Below are 24,096 nucleotides of genomic sequence, written 5' to 3'. Positions count from 1 at the left end.
TGGTTAAAACTAGGGTTGTCCCGATACCGATACTAGTATCGGTATCGGGACCGATGCCGAGCATTTGTGCGAGTACTTGTACTTGCACAAATGCTCCCGATGCCCAGAAGTCGGCGGACGGAGAGGGGGCGGAGCCAGTGGGGTAGCGTGGGAAGCGCCATTGCACCGGGTGCAACATTCAGGGGGACGCTAGTCAGTGTGTGTCACTGCCGGATCCGTCCCCCTGTTTACTTCCTGTGTCCCTGGCTGGTGCCCTGTGAATGGTCAGGTACGGCGGCGGGGCGGGCGGGGCTATTACAGCGTTGCTGGCAACAAGAGTGTGCAGCGCGAGTGCTGGAAATTGAAATGTTTTGCCGCTCACCGGGTTATCACAGCGTGAGACAAGCAATCAGCCGGCAGAGCCAGGTGTGCCCGATACAATGGACTGAGCCATTCACAGTCATCAGAGGAGAAATGGTGAGGATGGAGATGATAGTGCATACAGATATTGTGTTTTTTATTCAGATTGTTTCATGGTGAAAACATATTAATTATCAGAAATTAGTAAATGTGTTTTTACCCGAGGAGACAAGTGAAGAAATGCCATTCTCACTGCCTAACTAGTGTTTGTTTAACGGTACTGCTTTTTTTTATTAAAGTCAAATATGTTTCATAGGAAGCTATGAGAGCCTTTAGCAAGAAATATTAATTACATTTTTTCACCCCTACTCAACAAATTTTTTCATAGAAGGCAGCATTAGATTAATTCCCTTTTAAATGCACCCTTGCAAAATGAAGACATATGTTCACTGAGGACTGGACTGAGCCATTCACAGCCCCTGTCAGAAAATAGTCTGTCTGCTGTCACTTCGCTTAAGATCTTTCTGCTTCAAGAAGTGTCATTTTATGCCAGACCCCTGACAGCTCAGCACTACCTCCCCCCCCCCCCTCCTCCTCTGGACACCCTCTCTTCACCTCCTCCAGGCTGATAGAAGACATAAGCTACAGGTGAAACCAAGTCAGCCAGAGAGATTAGAGAGTTTAGACAAGTCAGTATTGGTCAGTATAGTCAGTACATAGTATAGTGTAGTGGACAGAGCAGTGGTCAGTTGTTCCATCCATCCGTCAGTGCCCCCTGTCAGTGCCATCCATCCGTCAGTGCCCCCTGTCAGTGCCATCCAGTCAGTGCCATCCATCCATCAGTGCCATCCATCCGTCAGTGCCCCCTGTCAGTGCCATCCATCCGTCAGTGCTCCCTGTCAGTGTCATCCATCCTTAGGTTCCCACTGTCAGTGCCATCCAGGGATGGACTGGCCATTGGGACTACAGGGAGTTTCCCGGTGGGCCGATGGCTCAGTGGGCCGGCTTCAGTGAAAGCGGACCGCCGCCCCCCCTCCGCTCCTCTGTCTCTCCCTTCCTGCAGCGCTCACCTCCTCTCCCTCCCTGCAGTGCTCACCTGGGGGGAACAAAGAAGCAGGGGGAGGACCAGAGGAGCAGGGATGACGACAGAGGAGTATGAGGAAGGGGACAGACAGCTGACTCAACAGCTATGGCCTGGTAGTTTCTCACTTCTGCCTAATCTTGTCCCATAAGGGGGGGCACCGAACTGATTATTTTCCCCGGGTGAAATAATGTCTAGCTTCCCCGCTGGTACTGCCTATAAGAGTACCAGTACCAGCTGTTCTACTCTAATAAAGTAAAACGACTAGTGAAGGGGGAGAGGAGGCTTGGGTGGCCGGGGGGGATGGGTGCGGGAGTTGTCCGGCCGCCATGGGAGAGACCTGTCAAAGTGGGCCAGTCTGGATGAAGTCCAGGGCCAAATTTCTGTCCCAGTCCATCCCTGGTGCCATCCATCCGTCAGTGCCCCCTGTCAGTGCCATCCGTCAGTGCCCCCTGTCAGTGCTCCCTGTCAGTGCCATCCATCCGTCAGTGTCCATTTTTCAAATTGTCACATGACATTAAAAAAAAGTATCGGTATTCGGTATCGGCGAGTACTTGAAAAAAAGTATCGGTACTTGTACTCGGTCTTAAAAAAGTGGTATCGGGACAACCCTAGTTAAAACGCATTTTTTTCCCCAGAGTATTTTCCGGGTATTGCAGAGCATTGGTGCGTGGGTATTGCAGAGTATTGGTGCGTGGGTATTGCAGAGTATTGGTGCGTGGGTATTGCAGAATATTGGTGCGTGGGTATTGCAGAGTATTGTGCGTGGGTATTGCAGAGTATTGGTGCATGGGTATTGCAGAGTATTGGTGCGGGGGTATTGCAGAGTATTGGTGCGTGGGTATTGCAGAGTATTGTGCGTGGGTATTGCAGAGTATTGGTGCATGGGTATTGCAGAGTATTGCGCGGGGGTATTGCAGAGTATTACCCCCGTAATTGGCCAATATTATGGCCAATTACTTGCACACAAGCCTTTAAAATTGGCAAAAAAAAAGTATTAAAAAGCATTTTTTTTTGTGATGGGGGGGGGGGGGGGGGTGTCCCCGAATGGCAGTTTGGAAATGTGGTCACCCTACAACAGGAAGTGCCTGAACAAGGACCGCCATGGCGGGATCACCTGGCATTATTATGAGTATGAAAGTTACATAGATAGTCAGGTTGAAGAAAGTCGTCTAGTTCACCGCTATGCGGAGCGATTCAGAGAAAATGACTGTGTGTGTATGGAGACATTGCATAACATGGAGGGGAGATTCCAGGCAGGAAATGAGAGCCGCTCCTTTGATCTGCAGTGTGCATGACGAGCCCTAACAGAAGTCAATGCGAGTGTTAACCACTTGAGACCCGCGCTATTGACAAAAGGCGTCAACAGCGCGGCTCTCAAGTGCCAAGTGGACCTCTTTAGACGTCCTTTTATGTGCATTACCCGCGCGCGCCTCTGGGGGGCGCGCAGCGGGTAAACACTGTCCCGGCGCATCGCTGAAGAGCCGATGCGTGTACCTGGCGGCCGCGATGTCCGCCGGGTACACGCGATCGTCGGGAACACAGCAGGTGACAGCAGGGACGTGGAGCTATGTGTGTAAACACAGAGCTCCACGTGCTGTCAGAGGAGAGGAGACCGATCTGTGTCCCTTTACATAGGGACACAGCATCGGTCACCTCCCCCAGTCACCCCCTTCCCCCCACACAGTTAGAACACACCCAGGTTACACAGATAACCCCTTCCTCACCCCCTAGTGTTAACCCCTTCCCTGCCAGTCACATTTATACAGTAATTAGTGCATTTTTATAGCACTGATCGCTGTATAAATGTGAATGGTCCCAAATTTGTGTCAAAAGTGTCCGATACGTCCGTCGCAATATCGCAGATCGCCGCCATTACTAGTAAAAAAAAAATAATAAAAAAAAATCATAATTCTGTTCCCCATTTTGTAGGCGCTATAACTTTTGCGCAAACCAGTCGCTTATTGCAATTTTTTTTTACAAAAATACGTTAAAAAATACGCATCGGCCTTAACTGAGAAAAAAAATAGTTTTTAAAAAAAAAAAAAAAATTGGGATATTTATTATAGCAACAAGTAAAAAATATATATATATATTTTTTAAATTGTCGCTCTTTTTTTGTTTATAATGCAAAAAATAAAAATCGCAGAGGTGATCAAATACCACCAAAATAAAGCTCTATTTGTGGGGGAAAAAAGGACGTCAATTTTGTTTGGGAGCCACGTCGCACGACCGCGCAAATGTCAGTTAAAGCGACGCAGTGCCGGAAGCCGAAATTTCGCCTGGGCACGAAGGGGATTTATGTGCCCAGTAAGCAAGTGGTTAAAGTCGCACCTCAGGCTTCTTTTCACACTACTGCAACTTATCCTGCAACGTGGGACTGCAAAGTCGCATGACAAGTCGTTCCCCCATGATTTCCAATGAGTACCATTCATATCTGTGCGACTTCAACGTAGTCCCTGTACTTCTTTGGTCTGACTTTGATGCGAGTTGAGGTCCAGCGACCTCATGTGTACACAGGCATTCCCTGAAATCATGGTAAAATCGCATCTAATCGCGGTAAAATCGTGCGGCATTGAAGTCGCAGCAGTGTAAGACTCTGTTTCCACTATTGCAACCCCAAGTCGCGCTATTTACATTGCGACTTTGCAATGCGATTTTTGATGCAATGTCATGTGACCGGTGAGAACAAGTCGGACTGAAGTCGGAACAAAGTAGTGCAAAAACCTTTTTTGGAGTTTGATGCAACTTGAGTCACACCAATTAGAATGGGGTCCATTAAAATACATGGGTTTTGACTTGTCATGCGACTTCACATGTGTCAAGTCGCACAACAACTCACGGTAGTGGAAAACAGAGCCTAAAAGGGGCCAAAGTAAGTACAGGAACCTTTTTCTAAGTCTAAGCGGCTTGAGTTGCACTGATTAGAACAGTTCCATTGCCGTTACTGAGGAGCGACTTGTCATGCGACTGTGAACTGTGTAACCAGAGCGGCGAAATCGCATTAAAATCGTGTGACTTTCAAGTTGGCAGTGTGAAAGGGGTCTTTAGGTGCCTTTCACACTACTATGACTTCAAAGTCGCGCAATTTTGCGGCCGCGATTTTGACGTGATTTCAGGGAGACTTGAGGTCTATGAACATGAAATCGCATCAAAGTCGGACCGAAGTAGTGCAGGGACTACTTTGAAGTCGGCACGACTTGAAGTCCTACTAATATGAATGGTAGTCATTGGAAATAATGGGGAACGACTTGTCATGCGACTTTGCAGTCCCAAGTTGCAGGAAAAGTCGCACAAGTGTGAAAGAAGCCTTAGGCTCTGTTTTCACTACTGCGAGATGTTGTGCAACTTGACACAAGTGAAGTCGCATGTTCTAACTGGTGCGACTCCAAAAAAGGTTTTTGCACTACTTTGTTCCGGCTTCGGTGCGACTTGTTCTCTCATGGTTCTCACCGGCTGCATGACAGCCCATCAAAAATCACATTTCAAAGTCGCACTGTAAATTGTGCAACTTTGGGGTCGCAATAGTGGAAACATAGCCTAAGAGCCGGTTCTTACAGGGCCGGCTTCAAAGTCGGAAGACTTCCTGTACTACTAGTAGTTCCTGTACTACTTTTGGGGCGACTTTAGGGCGGCTTGCATTGACTTCTATACGGAAGTCATTTTTCGAGCCGCGCTGAAGTCGTGCTGTACGGGGCGGCTTTAAAGTCGGAAGACTTCAGCGTGGCTTGAAAAACGACTTTTGTATAGAAGTCAATGCAAGCCGCCCTGAAGCCGCCCCAAAAGTAGCACAGGAACCTTTTTCTAAGTCGGAGCGACTTGAGTTCTGTGCGTTTTCTGGTCTGTTTCAGGTCCCAATTCAGACAAAAATGTGGGATGAAATTCAACCTGAAAACGGTGAATGGAGATGCTCCCCCCCCCCCCCCCCCCGGATGGGAGCCGCTCCGTTCCTCAGTGTGAACCCAGCCTCACACAGCTCTGATTCATAGCAGTGCTACTTCATAAGCCGCAGAGCAGTGCGATTTGCCCTTCATTGCAGCTTGTGACTTCAATTAACAGAAGTCGCCCCCCCCCCCCCCCCCTCCTGTAGTCAAAAAAAAAAAAAAAAAAAAACGGGCCCTTTAAGGCTTTTAAAATGTCATTCTGCAGCGCCGGGCAAATAACATACATTTATGGATTGCATTGTATGAATGTATGTTATTGTGGCCAGCTGCCGCTGGTCTATTCAGATGGCCGGACATAGGGCGCCGGCTAACTGAATAACGGCAGCTGGTTGGCTGTGCGGAAGTGCCTATCAGAGCCAGCGGCTTTCCGAGTACAGCCCTTCGGCTCCCGGATGTCTTATCCTCGGAACGTACGGGGACTGCGTCCCTTGGATAAGACTGACAGCCGTCTCAGCCAATCAGGTTCACCGATTCTGGTTATCGGTAACCTGATTGGCTGAAGCGTCATCGAGGGCGGCAACAGACATCGAGGGACCGTGGAAGGAGGATGGCTAACCCCAGAAAGGTAAGTGCCGGGCGGGGGGGCAATCTGACTGGCAGCATTTTACAGGGCACAGTGGCGACAATTGATGTGGGAACAATTGATGTGGGCACAGTGGGGACAATTGATGTGGGCACAGTGGGGACAATTGATGTGGGCACAGTGGGGACAATTGATGTGGGCACAGTGGGGACAATTGATGTGGGTACAGTGGCTACAATTGATGTGGGCACAGTAACAATTGATGGCATGGCACAGTGGCTGCATTTGATGGCACAGTGGCGACAATTGATGGCACAGTGGCGACAATTGATGGCACAGTGGCTGCGTTTGATGGCATGGCACAGTGGCTGCGTTTGATTGGCACAGTGGCGACAATTGATGGCACAGTGGCGACAATTGATGGCACAGTGGCTGCGTTTGATGGGCACAGTGGCTGCATTTGATGGGCACAGTGGCTGCTTTTGATGGGCACAGTGGCTGCCTTTGATAGGCACAGTGAGGCTGCAATTGTCTTTTTTTTATATTGTTTGCCCCCCCCCCCCCAAAAAAAAAAAAAAATTGAGCACCAGCCACCACTGCAGGAGCTTCTGAAGGAAAAGAAGTGGAATATTCTGCAATGCCCGAGTCAATCACCTGATCTTAACCCAATTGAGTATTTTTCTTGCTGAAGACAAAACTAAAGGCAGAAAGACCCACAAAGAACAACTGAAGAGAGCTGCACTTAGATCCTGGCAAAGCATCAGAAAGGAGGAAAGCCAGTCTCTGGTAATGTCCATGGGTTCCAGACTTCAGGCACTCATTGCCAGTAAGACCCCTTTTCACACTGAGGTCATTTTGCAGGCGCTATTGCGCTAAAAATAGCGCCTACAAACCGACCCTAAACAGCTGCTGCCGTGTCTTCATTGTGAAACCCCCGAGAGCTTTCAACCTGGAGCGGTGCGCTAGCAGGACGGGAAAAAATGTCCTGCTAGCTGCATCTTTGGAGCGGCGTGTATACCGCTCCTCCACCACTCCCGCCCATTGAAATCAATGGGACACTGCGGCTATACCACCAGCAATGCGCCTCTGCAGAGGCGCATTGCGGGTGGTTTTAACCCTTTCTTGGCCACTAGCGAAGGGGTAAAACCGCCCCACTAGTAGCCGAATAGTGCTGCGAAATTAGCGGTAAACAGCTGCTAAAAATAGCGTCGCTTTGACGCCACCGCACCTTCCGCCCCAGTGTGAAAGGGGCCTTAAAGGGGTTGTAAAGGTAAAAAAAAAATCCCTAAATAGCTTCCTTTACCTTAGTGCAGTCCTCCTTCACTTACCTCATCCTTCCATTTTGCTTTTAAATTTCCTTATTTCTTCTGAGAAATCCTCACTTCCTGTTCTTCTGTCTGTAACTCCACACAGTAATGCAAGGCTTTCTCCCTGGTGTGGAGTGTTGTGCTCACCCCCTCCCTTGGACTACGAGAGAGTCAGGACGCTCTTTTGATTGCAGATAAAGGAGCTGTGTGTTAGTGGGCGTCCTGACTCTCCTGTAGTCCAAGGGAGGGGGCGAGCATGACACTCCACACCAGGGAGAAAGCCTTGCATTACTGTGTGTAGTTACAGACAGAAGAACAGGAAGTGAGGATTTCCCAGAAGAAATAAGGACATTTAAAAGCAAAATGGAAGGATGAGGTAAGTGAAGGAGGACTGCACTAAGGTAAAGGAAGATATTTAGGGGGGGAAATTTTACCTTTACAACCCCTTTAAGGACTCCCAACAAAATATTAAAAATTAACATTTTATTTATGATTATATTCATTTGTCCAATTACATCTGAGACCCTGAAAATGGGGGGACTGTGTATAAAAGTGGTTGAAGTTGCTAAAATTTGTACTTGATATTCATGTTCAACCCCTTGAATTAAAGCTGAAAGTCTGCATTTGGATTGGTTGGTTTTTATTTTATTCTGGTGACACACAGAGCCAAAAGTATGAAAACTGTGCCTGTGTACAAATACATACAGTTTTGGTCTCATCACTCCAAATGACTTCAAAGTATATATAAAATAATATGCAAAGTGTTTGGAGGGAAGCTTCAGAATGGCAAAGATGTTTTTATTACAAATGATGTGAGCAGACGACTGTTCAAGTGGCATTGGCTTGTAATACATGTAATTGGCCACAAGATGGCTCTCAGTGACAGCATCACATGCTTGTTTTATATACAGTAATAACCTTGGATTGAGAGTAACTTGGTTTGAGAGCGCTTTGCAAGACAAGCAAAACATTTTGACTTGATATACAAGCGATGTCTTGATATAAGAGTAGTGTCATGTCACCACTGAGTATAAACGAGAAGACAGGCGCCTCTAAGTGTAGCAATATGGTTACATGTAATGAAGGTACAACATTTAGAAACATATTGCTACACTTAGAGGCGCCTCTCTTCTCTTTTATACTCTGGAGCTCCTGCTGGATTCCATCTGTGGATGGACATTTAATGGTTACACAACTTATTACATTACCAGGCCTGCCATCGGGGGGGGGGGGGGGGTACAGGCAGTACACCTGTAAGGGGCCCGGATTGCAACTCCCTTCCTTTTTTTTTTTATAACATTTTTTTAATTTTATATATATATATTTTTTTTTTTACTAAAGGGCCCAGAGGTTCCCGGCAGCCCCCTGCTTCTGAACTTGAGGCGGCAGCACCCCTCCCCTGGTTCTCTGCTCCAGGGGGCCCATGCCTGAAGCTGTGTAAGGGGTCCCATAATTCCTGATGGCGGCCCTGCACATTACTATAATATTTTTATATGGACTGTAAACTGAAGGACTTAAGAATAAATGGCTGTGGAGCGAATTATTTGAGTTTCCATTATTTCTTATGGGGAAATTCGCTTTGATATACAAGTGTTTTGGATTACAAGCATGTTTCTGGAACACATTATACTCGTAATCCAAGGTTTTACTGTAATCCAACGTTAGAATGACTTCAAATAAATAAATGTCACAGCCTTCTGAAAGTAAAGACTTCATTTACTATAAGCCTTATTTGAAAATGCTAGTTTCCTGGCTGTCTCTGGTTTTATTACTTTCCAAGTCACAACCCTGGAGCAAACGTGCAGCAAGCAAAGTCAGCATAAGGTAAGCATTGAAGCCATTGGATCGGAGAGACAGTCAGGATTTTTGGAATGAAGCCCTCCTCTGTGTCCTTCTCATGACAGGTGCACTTTATTGCAGAGGTCTCCTGGTCGCTGTGGAGTGACACACAGCAGACGCTCTTTGGGATCAGACAATGTAAAATGCACAATATCCTGGACCAGGCAATCTGGCGGGAGAGAGCCGAGTCCGTATTCTGCAGCGAGACGACAATTCTCATCAATTAGCTCTCTGAGTGCCGAGCTCCAGGAAATATTGCGGTTTATTCCATTCTCTTCTCCCCCCCCCCCCCCCCCAAAGACAATTACCATGAGGCTGGAGGACACATGGGCCCAGATTCTCAAAGGCGTTACGACGGCGCAACACCATTTGCACCGTCGTAAGTCCTAATCTGGCCCCGGGTATCTATGCGACTGATTCTTAGAATCAGTTACGCATAGATATCCATTAGATCTGACAGGCGTAAGGCTCTTACGCTGTCAGATCTTAAATGCAATTTTTTTTCCCGCCGCTAGGTGTCGCCGACGTCGTTTTCCCCGTCGCTTATGTAAATTAGCTAATTACGACGATTCCCGAACGTACGCGCGCTCGATGCAGAGAATTTATGACGTTTCCGTAGCCTTTGCGATGCGTAAAGTTTCCCCTGGGTCTATGAGGCGCAGCCAATGTTAAGTATGGCCGTCGTTCCCGCGTCGAAATTTAAAAAATCTACGTCGTTTGCGTAAGACGTCCGTGAATGGCGCTGGACGCCATTTACGTTAACGTCTAAGCAAATGACGTCAGTGCGACGTCATTTAGCGCAATGCACGTTGGGTAATTTACCCGACGGAGCATGCGCAGTACGCTCGGTGTGGGAACGCGCCTAATTTAAATGGTGCCCGCCCCATTTGAATTAGGCGGGCTTGCGCCGAGCACTTTTACGCTACACCGCCGCAAGTTTACAGGTAAGTGTTCTGAGAATCAGGCACTAACGCTGTAAACCTGCGGCGGTGTAACGTAAATCACATACGTTACGCTGCCCAGGAGCAACGTAATTATATGTGAATCTGGGCCATGGAGCATTTAAAGGGGAACTCATTTTATGTTCAGTAATTTTGATGAATGTGTTTCATATACAGATTTATAGATTCTCCTTCCATCGGGCAGTACAGTCAGCACTACTGCTAAATTCCTCTGGGATCAGCCAGGCAAAGGGCCCGCCCTGCAGAAGGAGGCAACCTCAGAATTGCTGTCCCTATAGGCAACCCATGGGAAGCTTTATATTTAAATTAAAGCTAAATATTGCGATTAGCAAATATTGTCTAAATCCATTCATCATGTGTATTCTTCCTGAATCTTGGTGCTCTTCTGTATTTCTTCCAAATCTGTGCAGTAATCCAGAGACTTCCTGCGATAAAGACCGCTCTTTGCTGCTCTCCCTTCTTGTGCAGGGGGACCATCACATTATGGGCAGCTTTAGTGAGATTGGTGGCAGATTTGTACCTCTCCAGTGAACTGACCTTCCATGGCTCTCCGGGCACACCAGAGGAGATGGCAGGCGCTGTGGCAGATTTACTAATCTATAGAAACACCTAGAAAGAAAGATATAATATCATTTCATTATCAATATGTAACGGATTGAATCCACAAACTGAATAAAGGGGGAGCAGATAAGCTAGTGACTTTATTTTACACAGTGTGCACCATGTCCTGGAGTACCGACATCTTGCTGCAATCCCGCAGTCTGGACTTTGTTATCGGTACAGTTTGTACTGAGGGAGAGGTGACTGAAGGTACATATAATCTGTGTATTGCATCAGATGGTACGTGCCATATAGATCAGCACTCCTCGTTCCTCATCTGAAGCCCCTTATCCAACAGATCTCATCCAATGCTCCTCATCTGAAGCCCCTCATCCAACTCTCCTCATCCAATGCTCCTCATCTGAAGCCCCTCAACCAACTCTCCTCATCCAACGCTCCCCATCTGAAGCCCCTCATCCAACACTCTCATCTGAAGCCCCTCATCCAACACTCTCATCTGAAGCCCCTCATCCAACACTCTCATCTGAAGCCCCTCATCCAACACTCTCATCTGAAGCCCCTCATCCAACACTCTCATCTGAAGCCCCTCATCCAAAACTCTCATCTGAAGCCCCTCATCCAAAACTCTCATCTGAAGCCCCTCATCCAACTCTCCTCATCCAATGCTCCCCATCTGAAGCCCCTCATCCAACACTCTCATCTGAAGCCCCTCGTCCAACACTCTCATCTGAAGCCCCTCGTCCAACACTCTCATCTGAAGCCCCTCGTCCAACACTCTCATCTGAAGCCCCTCGTCCAACACTCTCATCTGAAGCCCCTCGTCCAACACTCTCATCTGAAGCCCCTCCTCCAACACTCTCATCTGAAGCCCCTCCTCCAACACTCTCATCTGAAGCCCCTCCTCCAACACTCTCATCTGAAGCCCCTCCTCCAACACTCTCATCTGAAGCCCCTCCTCCAACACTCTCATCTGAAGCCCCTCCTCCAACACTCTCATCTGAAGCCCCTCCTCCAACACTCTCATCTGAAGCCCCTCCTCCAACACTCTCATCTGAAGCCCCTCGTCCAACACTCTCATCTGAAGCCCCTCATCCAACGCTCTCATCTGAAGCCCCTCCTCCAACACTCTCATCTGAAGCCCCTCATCCAACACTCTCATCTGAAGCCCCTCATCCAACACTCTCATCTGAAGCCCCTCATCCAACACTCTTCATCCAATGTTCTTCATGTGAAGCCCCTCATTTAACACTCTTCATCCAAAGCTCCTCATCTGATGCCTCTCATTCAGTGCTTCTCATCCAACGCTCCTCATCTCAAGCCCCTCATTCAATGCTTCTCATCCAGTGCACCCCATCTGAAGCCCGTCATCCAACACTACTCCACTGAAGCCCCTCATCCAAGACTTCTCATCTAATGCTCCCCATTTTAAGCTTCTCATCCAACACTCCTCATCTAATGTTCCTCATCTAAAACCCCTCATCCAACACTTCTCATCCAAATTCCCTCATCCAACGCTTCTCATCCAAAGTCCCTCATCCAACGCTTCTCATCCAGTCCTCCCCACCTGAAGCCCTTCATCCAGCACTTCTCATCCAAAGTCCCTCATCCAACGCTTCTCATCCAGTCCTCCCCACCTGAAGCCCTTCATCCAACACTTCTCATCTAAAGCCCAAAACTGCTCATCCTACCCTCCTCATCTGAAGCCCCCCATCCAACACTCCTCATCTGAAGCCCCTCATCCAACACTCCTCATCTGAAGCCCCCCATCCAGTGCTCCTTATCTGAAGCCCCTCATCAAATGCTTCTCATCTAATGCTCCTGATCTGAAGCCCCTCGCCCATCACATTTCATCTGAAGCCCTTCATCCAACACTTCTCATCTATCCAATACTTCCCATACAACATTGCTCATTCAACTCTCCTTATCCAACACTTTTATCATCTCAATTCCTTCATCCAACGCTCCTTATGCAACACTCCTCTTTCAATATGAGAGGGGGGGGCTGGGGAAGGGTACGTTGGGACTTTAAATGAGGTAATGGGTCAATTACCTCCATCGCTGGTTTTGTATAGAAAAAGGAAGCAAAAGCGGGACTTTAAATGAAGCATGTGCGGGAAACAGATTGTAATAAATGGGGGAGAAAAAATAAACCAAAGATAATAAATCTGAAATGCGTTTAAATATTTTATTGCTTTCACATAGTGCACCGTCCTTGACTATATTGCACTATTGAAGAAATAGATAGACATATGTATTTTACAGATTAGTTGGGGGGAAAGGTATGCGGGGAATGACCCAAGTATATAAATACAGCAAGTACATCAATCTGTACTGTATCCATTAAGACATAAAATAGGTATCACATGCTGAACAAAGATTACATCACGTCATACTGCAGTGATTATACATTGATGCATGGAGTATGTAGCTCTACGCGTTTCGCGACTGTTGGTCGCTCATCAGGAGCAGGCAGAAGAACGGGGAGAGGTGAGTGTAAACAAACCTTCCCCGTTCTTCATTGTGGCAGTGTCAGTGATCATCTGTTCCCTGATATAGGGAAAGACGATCACTGACGTCACACGTCCAGCCCAGTCCCCCCTACAGTTAGAAACACAAATGAGGTCACACTTAACCCCTTCAGCGCCCCCTAGTGGTTAACTCCTAAACTGCAATTGTAATTTTCACAGTAAACAATGCATTTTTATAGCACTTTTCGCAGTGAAAATGACAATGGTCCCAAAAATGTGTCAAAAGTGTCTGATGTGTCCGCCATAATGTCGCAGTCACAAAAAAAATTGCAGATAGCCGCCATTAGTAGTAAAAAAAAAAATATTAATAAAAATGCAATAAAACTATCCCCTATTTTGAAAACGTTATGCATTTTGTGCAAACCAATCGATAAATGCTTATTGGGATTTTTTTTTACCAAAAATATGTAGAAGAATACGTATCGGCCTAAACTGAGGAAAAAAAATGTTTTTTTTTTTAAATCTTTTTTGGGTATATTTATATTAGCAAAAAGTAAAAAATACAATTTTTTTTTAAAAAATTTTCGCTCTATTTTTGCTAATAGCTCAAAAAAATAAAAACCCAGAGGTGATCAAATACCACCAAAAGAAAGCTCTATTTGTGGGAAAAAAAGGACGCCAATTTTGTTTGGGAGCCACGTCGCACGACCGTGCAATTGTCAGTTAAAGCGACGCAGTGCCGAATCGCAAAAAGGGGCAAGGTCCTTAAAGCGGAGGTTCACCCCAAAAAAATGTTTTTAACATTACATTCAGCCGAGTTGTCATAATGACAATCGTCTGTTTTTTTTTCATTTTATCCCGTACATACCGTATTTTCACCGCCGCTTCCGGGTATGTCTTCTGCGGGACTGGGCGTTCCTAATTGATTGACAGGCTTCCGACCGTCGCATACTGCGCGTCACACGTTGCCGAAAGAAGCCGAACGTCGGTGCGCAGGCGCCGTATAGAGCCGCACCGATGTTCGGCTTCTTTCGGCAACTCGTGACGCGCTGTATGCGACGGTCGGAAGCTTTTCAATCAATTAGGAACGCCCAGTCCCGCAGAAGACATACCCGGAAGCGGCGGTGAAAATACGGTATGTACGGGATAAAATACAAAAAAAACAGCCGATTGTCATTATGACAACTTGGCTGAATGTAATGTTAAATTTTTTTTTTGGGGTGAACCTCCGCTTTAAGGACCTTGCCCCTTTTTGCGATTCGCCACTGCATCGCTTTAACTGACAATTGCGCGGTCGTGCGACGTGGCTCCCAAACAAAATTGGCGTCCTTTTTTCCCCACAAATAAAGCTTTCTTTTGGTGGCATTTGATCATTTTATTTTTTTGAGCTGAACCCCCGCTTTAACCTGCATAATGTTCCGGGTCTTAAGTGGTTAAAAACCATACAACAAAAGATGCAATCAACAGCTGACGTGTTTCAAACCGTAACTACTGGTGCGAAACACGTCAGCTGTTGATTGCATCTTTTGCTGTATGGTTTTTAACCAATAAAGAAATTGTTGTTGGAGTGCGGCCATCCAGATTACATTTTTTTCTATATCATACAATTCCCGCCGGAAAATCCGATCGTGTGTACGGGGCTTAAAATGGTTGTAAACCCTCTGATACTACTTGCACCTGCAGGTAAGCCTACATTAAAGTGGATGTAAACCCCTCTCATCAATTGTAAACTACTGCCATAGTGCTGATCTATAAGGCGATACATGCCTCCTGCATCTATCCTTACCAGTCAAATGTGTCCCGTTTATTAGTTAGAAGCCCCCAAAAACAGCAGATTCAGTGGGTGGGTCTGTCATCGGCGCTTGGTGGGCAGGGTCATGATGTCAGCAGATGCCCTTCCCACCTCTACACTCCCCTTGGCCAGAGATGCAAAGCGCATTCATGGTAAAAACAGAGCGCGCTCACGGCCCCCTGTCATTTCTGTACACAGTCACATCCATCTCCAGTGACAGTCTGGGATGATCGGTGCGGGGGGGAGGGTAAGCTGTGAGCACCGATCCTCCCTGAATGGCTTTTCATCTGCTTCTCTCCCTCCCGCGGCTTTCACCTGAAAAGCCATGCAGGGGGGGGATCGGTGTTCACAGCTTACCCCCCCCCCCCCTCTCACACCGATCATCCCTGACTGTCCTCAGTGTCCTTCTTCAGCGCCCCCCCTCGTCCCTCTTCGTGTGTACACACAAACCCCCCCCCCCCCCCCTGTGTCTTCCTCCTCCGCCCCCGGCTCGTCCTGATCTGTGTTCACATTCCCCCGTGTCTTCCTCCTCCTCATCTGCGGTCTTCCCTCCCCTCTCTCTCCTCTCCCGAGGGCTGCGAGGGGGGAGGGGGGCGGGGGGCGAGCAGGTAGATCTGTGTGGAGTGAGGAGCTGGTATGTCAGTTACCAGCCCCTTTCTTTTCTGGACGGGACACAGAGCGTCCGTTACCGATCGCTGTGCGTCCTGTGATAACTGAGCAGAGTAACCTGTGTGTTACTATGCTCAGTGTATGAATGGAGGGGAGACGCTGTCTTCCCTCCATTCATCTTCTGTGCAGAGAAAAGGACTGGGGAATGAATGTCCTCTGTCCCTTTCTCTGTCTCAAATGGGAGATGTCAGGGGTCTCTGTTTAGACCCCTGACATGTCACCAACGCCCCCCGCAGGACTGATAAAATAAAAAAAATTGTAAAAAAAAAAAATGACACAACAACCGCCCCCCCCCATACTGACACGATCCAGAGCCCCAAGACCACTGACACCGACCACTGACATCGACCACTACCCCACTGACCACTGCCCCACTGACACCGACCACTACTACACTGACATCATCCACTGACACCGACCACTACCCCACTGACATCATCCACTGACACCGACCACTACCTCACTGACATCGTCCACTGACACCGACCACTACCCCACTGACATCGTCCACTGACACCGACCACTACCCCACTGACATCGTCCACTGACACCGACCACTACCCCACTGACATCGTCCACTGACACCGACCACTACCCCACTGACACTGACCACTACCCCACTGACACCGACCACTACCCCACTGACATCGTCCACTGACACCGACCACTACCCCACTGACACTGACCACTACCCCACTGACACCGACCACTACCCCACTGACATCGTCCACTGACACCGACCACTACCCCACTGACATCGTCCACTGACACCGACCACTACCCCACTGACCACTGCCCCACTGACACCGACCACTACCCCACTGACATCGTCCACTGACACCGACCACTACCCCACTGACATCGTCCACTGACACCGACCACTACCCCACTGACCACTGCCCCACTGACACCAACCACAACCCCACCCCCTTTCCCAAAGCACTGTAAATAAATATATTTAAAAAATAAAACCCCACCCTCTCATCAATAATACAAAAATACATTGTAAAAAAAAAAAAATGTAATTGTAAAAATTAATAAAAATAAAAAAAATCCACTGGTCCCAAAAAACCTTTTGGAAAAAAAAATATTAAATTGTAAAACAAAAAAATTATCTGACACTATCCACTATCCTGACACTCCACATTTCTGTGATTCGCACCGCATTGCTGTTCAGATCACATGCGATGTCTGTGTGATGCGATTTCAGCCATACAAACTGTATGGCTGAAATCGCATCACATTCGGACCAAACACGCACAGGACCCTTTTTTTGGTCTGCACCAGAATCGCATGGGTGTTCACACATATGCGATCTGATTCTTGTCCAAACTGTCAGTTCGCAGTGCTATATGCGAGCTGAAATGGGGGTGACATTACTATTGTATGACACTCCCCAGCAGTTTGCATATGGCTGTGTGAACTGCCGTGCGAGTCGGTGCGATGTGGGAACCCGCAGTGGATTCGCAGAGTTCCCGAATCGCACCAGTGTGAAAAAATGTTGGGTTTACATCCACTTTAAGGCTTACCTGTAGGTGCTTGCAATATCTCCTTAACCTACACGATAAAGGAGATATTTGCAGAAAATCGGGCACCGATGTCTGCGGCTCATGCGCGCCATAGACAACAGCGCAGGTGCACTGAGCGTACCGGGACTTGAATGGGATAGTTCCAGAGAAGCGTGCACGCGCGAGGATCGTGCCGGTTCCGCGCGCATGTGCAGTAGTAACGCCACAGTCACAGCGCCGGAGTGCCGGTGGAGGAGAGGAACGATGGTCGCTGTGGGGGCTTCGATCTCAAGTAAGTAATTCATAATGAGCTAGTATGCTAGTCATACTAGCTCATTATGCCTTTGTCTTGCATGTTTGTATTTCTTTTTTTAATGTTTTTTTGGGTTTACAACCACTTTAAAGCGGGGGTTCACCCAAAAAAAAAAATGTAACATTAGATTCAGGCGAGCTGTTAGAAGCACAATCGGGTTTTTTTTTTTAAATCGTTGCCGTACATACCGTTTTATAGATATATGTTCTCCGCGGCTTCCGGGTATAATCTGCGGGACTGGGCGTTCCTAATTGATTGACAGGCTTCCGACCGTCGCATACAGCACATCACGAGTTGCCGAAAGAAGCCGGACTGCGAGTCGGCTCTATAAGGCGCCTGCGCACCGACGTTCGGCTTCTTTCGGCAACTAGTGACGCGCTGTATGCGACGGTCGGAAGCCTGTCAATCAATTAGGAACGCCCAGTCCCACAGATTATACCCGGAAGCGGCGGAGAACATATATCTATAAAACGGTATTTACGGCAACGATTTAAAAAAAAAAACACCCGATTGTGCTTCTAACAACTCGCCTGAATCTAATGTTAAATTTTTTTTTTTTGGGTGAACCCCCGCTTTAAGAACAAAACCTCTGATTTTACACCTTTTAACACAACCAGTCTTAAAGGGGTTGTAAACTCTTGTTTTTTTTAGTAACAAACATGTCATACTTACCTCCACTGTGTAGTTCGTTTTGCACAGAGTGGCCCCCGATCCTTGGCTTCTGAGGCCCCTCTGCGGCGCTCGCTCCTGATAAACACCCTATGAGAAGCGCTCTCGGGGTAGGGGGAGGGGGGAAGTTAACCTTGCGGATGCGCCCCCGAGCATCCGCGTCATTGGATTTGATTAACAGCAGCGGGAGCCAATGGCTGCGCTGCTATCAATCTATCCAATCAAGAGCAAAGAACCCCCAGGCAGAGAGGTAGAGGGGGGAACGAATGGGCTCATGTGGAAATACACCCCAATAATCCCTATGTAGAAATATACCCCAATGATACCCTATATGTACAGGCTCCATGTATGGCCTGTGACCATCAAACCCATGAACCCCATACTCCATGCTGTGTGCTCAGGGTCTAAAATATGGACGGAAACATTTAGATTGGTTACTCATTGTTCCCTTTGTGCTTCCTATAAATGCTGGGGGGGGGGGTATTTGAGAGGAATATTGGAAATGTCCCATCCTGAGTTAGGGCAGCCTGGCACAAAAGCCACTTACCTTCCTCCACAGAACTCCTATGACGTGACTGACCCAGCCGGACTTGAGGGGTCGGTCAGAAGGTCCTCCACAGGAATTCCCACAGACACCACACGGACAGGATCAGGATAGGTCTCATCACACACGCCACGCAGACCTTCAATGGCTTTAGCAGCTGCCAGTGGGCAATCCAATGCATAGACCGTCTGCAGGAAATAATGTACCAGTTATTGATCAGTGATGGGAGGGATAGGAAGACAAGGTGGCTCAGGAACCCCAAAGACCCTTATTGATCAGAGATGGGAGGGATAGGGAGACAAGGTGGCTCAGGGACCCCAAAGACCCTTATTGATCAGTTACTCCAGGAACTCCGTTTTGCCTGCCTAGGTCATGGCCTGTGGGTTTTTAATTTTTAACCACTTAAGGACCTCCTAACACTGATATACGTCGGCAGAATGACACGGCTGGGCACAAGCACCTACCTGTACGTCCCCTTTAAGTGCCCGGCTGTGGGTGCGCGCCCGCCACCCCCGTCCGAAGCTCCGTGACCCGCGGACCCGATCGCCGCCGGTGTCCCGCGATCGGTCACAGGAGCTGAAGAACGGGGAGAGGTGAGTGTAAACAAACCTTCCCCGTTCTTCATTGTGGCACTGTCAGTGATCGTCTGTTCCCTGATATAGGGAAAGACGATCACTGACGTCACACATCCAGCCCCGCCCCCTACAGTTAGAAACACATATGAGGTCACACTTAACCCCTTCAGCGCCCCCTAGTGGTTAACCCCTAATTTTCACAGTAATCAATGCATTTTTTTGCTGTGAAAATAACAATGGTCCCAAAAATGTGTCAAAATTGTCCGCCATAATGTCGCAGTCACAAAAAAAAAAAAAAAACGCTGATCACCGCGATTAGTATAAAAAAAACATTATGAATAAAAATGCCATAAAACTATTCCCTATTTTGTAAACACTATAAATTTTGCGCAAACCAATCGTTAAACACTTATTGCATTTTTTTTACCAAAAATATGTAAAAGAATACGTATCGGCCTAAACTGAGGGAAAAAAAAGTGTTTTTATATATTTGTTGGGGATATTTATTATATCACAAAGTAAAAAATATTGATTTTTTTTTTCAAAATGTCGCTCTATTTTTGTTTATAGCGCCAAAAAAAAAAAAAAACGCAGAGGTGATCAAATACCACCAAAAGAAAGCTATATTTGTGGGAAAAAAGGGACGCCAATTTTGTTTGGGAGCCACGTCGCACGATCGTGCAATTGTCAGTTAAAGCAACGAAGTGCCGAATCGCAAAAAGGGGCAAGGTCCTTTAGCTGCATAATGGTCCGGGTCTTAAGTAGTTAAAGTTATTCAAATGTTTCCATACATACAAGAGATACAATAAAGTGAAGATAAGATAAACCAAGTCCTGACAAGGTAAGTATTATCAGTAAAGCCCTGCAGAGGTCTCTTTTACATGGGCAGCTAGGGGCATCTAAAGAGACAGTAGTTGTCTTTTCACCATCACCCAAACCTCTCACCTATAGAAGGGTTGGCACACATGCCACAGATGCAAAGCTGCAACAAATTTACCTTGGCTTATAGAATTTGAGAGGCAGCGCCATCTGTCAAACTTCCCTTTTGGAATTAATGAGAGTGAGCTGCAACCCCAAGCCAACCTACCCCCCCATATTGTAAGAAACACTTGGGGAAAAAGGATGAGCGCAATCAGAAGGTCCTCGGCTGAGGTGGTAATGTAACCCAGACTGTCGGGGGAGCAGAAATATCTCCCTGTGTGGGTGACAGGCAGAGACACCAGGATGGATGGATCACTTTAACTGACAATTGCGCGGTCGTGCGACGTGCCTCCCAAACAAAATTTGTGTCCTTTTTTCCCCACAAATAGAGATTTCTTTTGGTGGTATTTGATCACCTCTGCGGTTTTTATTTTTTGCGCTATAAACAAAAATTTTTAAAAAAAATGCAATATTTTTTGCTATAATAAATATCCCCCAAAAAATCTATAAAAAATAAATAAAAAATGTTTCCACAGTTTAGGCCGATACGTATTATTCTACATATTTTTGTTAAAAAAAAAAATCGCAATAGGCATATATTAATTGGTTTGCCCAAAGGGTATAGCGTCTACAAAATAGGAGATAGATTTATTGCATTTTTTTTTACGGCGGCGATCTGGGATTTTTATTGTGACCGTGACATTGCGGCGGACATATTGGACACTTTTGACACATTTTTGGGACCATTCACATTTATACAGCGCTTAGTGATATAAAACTGCACTGATTACTGTGTAAATGTGACTGGCAGGGAAGGGGTTAACACTAGGGGGCGCTGAAGGGGTTAAATGTTCCCTAGTGAGTGATTCTAACTGTAGGGGGAGGGGGACTCACAAGGGGAGGAGACCGATCTGTGTTCCTCTGTACTGGGAACACAACATCGGTCTCCTCACCTCTGACTGGATATGGATCTGTGTGTTTACACAGACACAGATCCACGGTCCTGCCGTGATTGCGGGCAATTGCCGGGCACCGAGCGATGCCACGGGCGCGTGCACCCCCTAGCTGGCCGGGAAGCCCAGGATGTCATATGACGTCCACCCACTATGGGAGATCCCATCTGTTGATGTCATATGACTATGGGCGGCATGTGAAGAGGTTAACCGCTTGCCGACCGCCAAAACTGCGGCAGGTTGGCTCGGCTGCGCAAGATCACGTAATATAACGCAATGTTGCTCTGCGGCCACTAGGGGCGAGCGCACGCCCCTGGTGCTGATGCGAGGGCATGGCGGACGCGATCACCGCCGGGCACCCGCGATCGCTCGTGACAGAGCGTGAACTGGGAGCCGCGTGTGTAAACACACAGCGCCCGATTCTATCAGGGGAGAAATGACTGACCGTCTGTTATACAATGTATGAACAGCGATCAGTCATTTCCCCTAGTCAGTCCCATCCCCCCTTCAGTTAGAACACACCTAGGGAACATAATTAACCCCTCGATCGCCCCCTAGTGTTAACCCCTTCACTGCCGGTGACATTTTTACAGTAATCAATGCATTTTTATAGCTCTGATCGCTATAAAAATGCCAATGGTCCCAAAAATGTGTCAAAAGCGTCCGATGTGTCCGCCATAAGGTCGCAGTACCGATAAAAATTGCAGATCGCCGCCATTACTAGTAAAAAAAAAAAATATTAATAAAAATGCCATAAAACGACCCCCCATTTTGTAGACGCTAGAACTTTTGCGCAAACCAATCAATAAACGCTTATTGCGATTTTTTTTTAATGAAAAATATGTAGAAGAATACGTTTTGGCCTAAACTGAGGAAAAAAATTGCTTTTTTATATATTTTTGGGGGATATTTATGATAGCAAAAAGTAAAAAAAAAATAAACATTTTTTTCAAAATTGTCGCTCTATTTTTGTTTATAGCGCAAAAAATAAAAACCGCAGAGGTGATCAAATACCACCAAGAGAAAGTTCTATTTGTGGGGAAAAAAAAGGACGTCAATTTTGTTTGGGAGCCACGTCGCACGACCGCGAAATTGTCAGTTAAAGCGACGCAATGCCGAATCGCAAAAAGTGGCCCGGTCATTGACCAGCAAAATGGTCCGGGGCTGAAGTGGTTAACAAGAGAAAAGTTTAATGTGGCAGTTAAAGGCATTGTGCAAAAATGTACAAATCTCCCCGACCTGGAAAAATCGCAGGTGTTTAACCCCTCCCCCAGGATGACGCTCATCACGAGGAGCCCACAGACCACTGAAAGTGATCCCCATAGAAGTGCTGCAGGAGGAAAGCGATGAGCCGTCACTAATCACTATGCAGAGGCTGTACAGCAGAGCATCTACTAGAGACGGGCCTCTCTCACACGGGACTGATCCGTGATGATTCGCCCCGTGAACCTCCGCTGATCCCCGCTGAGCCGGCGGATGACAGGGCGATCCCCGCACACTGTTCAGGGACCGCCCTGTCAGATCTCCGCTCTCCCCTATGGGGGGGGATGGGATGAACACTGACCGTCAGTCCGTGCTCACCCGATCCCGATCCGCAGACGGAAGGAGGAATAGGATTTTCCTCTGTCTGCAGAATCTGAGGGTTGCGGACCCGGGTGAGATCGGGTGTCAGCGCCCGCAATCTCATAGGGACCAATGTATGTCCCTTTTTCATCCGGAAACGGATGGGTGAGAAAGCGGACATACGGTCCGCCCGCGTGACAGAGCCCTTCGTTGTGACACTAACTTTGCCCCAAGGAGTTGTGCTGTGACATGATCCACCAAGCATGTTGTATGATACATGAATATTGTGCTTACAGAATGCCAAGGTGACCACACATGTCCTGTGCCATGCCATCAAACGCAGCCACTGTGCCATCAATTGTCGCCACTGTGCCATGCCATCAAACGCAATCACTGTGCCATCATTTATCGCCACTGTGCCCAGCAATTGTCACCACTGTGCCATGCCATTAAACGCAGCCATTGTGCCATCAATTGTCACCACTGTGCCCATCAATTGTCGCCACTGTGCCATCAATTGTCGCCACTGTGCCATCAATTGTCGCCACTGTGCCATCAATTGTCGCCACTGTGCCCATCAATTGTCGCCACTGTGCCATGCCATCAAACGCAGCCACTGTGCCATGCCATCAAACGCAGCCACTGTGCCATGCCATCAAACGCAGCCACTGTGCCATGCCATCAAACGCAGCCACTGTGCCATGCCATCAAACGCAGCCACTGTGCCATGCCATCAAACTCAGCCACTGTGCCATGCCAAATGCAATCACTGTTCCATGCCAAATGCAATCACTGTGCCATGCCATCAAATGCAGCAACTGTGCGAACATTTATCGCCACTGTGCCATCAATTGTCCCCACTGTGCCCATCAATTGTTGCCACTGTGCCATCAAACGCAGCCACTGTGCCATGCTATCAAACGCAGCCACTGTGCCATCAAACGCAGCCACTGTGCCATCAATTGTCACCACTGTGGAGAGGGGGGTGTCTGGGGGGTCAAAAGAAGAGAGGGAGGGGGTGAGGAAGAGACGAGGGTGTCTTCTGGGGGGTGTAAGTAAGAGAGGAGGGTGTCTTCTGGGGGGTATAAGTAAGAGAGGGGGTTGTGTGAGGAGTAGAGAGGGAAGGTGTGAGGTAAGTAGTCTCCCCCCCCCCCTTGTACTTACAGACACACTGTGTATGAAACATTTTCTTCCTCCCTCCGGTCATGTGAGAGAGACTGAGGCAGAACGGCTGACTTAATTCACTGCACAGCGGTGCTCTCTATTGCCACCTTCAGGCTGGAGGGAGGAGGGAGCTGAATCCTCTCTCCAGGTATCTGTCACCTCTGTACTGTGCATTGGAGCCTCGCGTCCACTGCACGGACGCGCGGGGGAAAGGACTCGCGGAAGGGGCGGGGCTTGGATGACTCTTGGATACCTGTACGCGGCGGCGGAGCGGCGCCATTTTGTTCCATAGACTCCTATGGACTGAAGTGAAATCGCGGAGGCTCTGCTCGCAGGACCGGTACAGCGCCCCACAGAGGACTAATCGGAGACTACTTCGACAGATTTTTCATCCTACATCC

General features: G+C 47.7%; 1 long non-coding RNA gene across 1 annotated transcript; it reads right to left on the bottom strand.

The window, feature by feature from the left end:
* Window positions 1-10,466: 10,466 nt before the first annotated feature.
* On the bottom strand, window positions 10,467-23,892 carry LOC120917362. The gene is made up of 3 exons (XR_005744190.1): window positions 23,696-23,892; window positions 18,523-18,707; window positions 10,467-10,604 (listed from the first exon to the last, which is right to left on the bottom strand). It is a non-coding gene; the product is annotated as an uncharacterized LOC120917362 (long non-coding RNA).
* Between the last annotated feature and the right edge of the window lie 204 nt (window positions 23,893-24,096).

The sequence above is a fragment of the Rana temporaria genome, chromosome 11 (assembly GCF_905171775.1).
Source record: "Rana temporaria chromosome 11, aRanTem1.1, whole genome shotgun sequence".
In the NCBI taxonomy this organism is placed as follows: domain Eukaryota; kingdom Metazoa; phylum Chordata; class Amphibia; order Anura; family Ranidae; genus Rana; species Rana temporaria.
The sequence above is the reverse complement of the archived record's forward strand: the minus strand, read 5'-3'. Positions and strand labels throughout refer to the sequence as shown.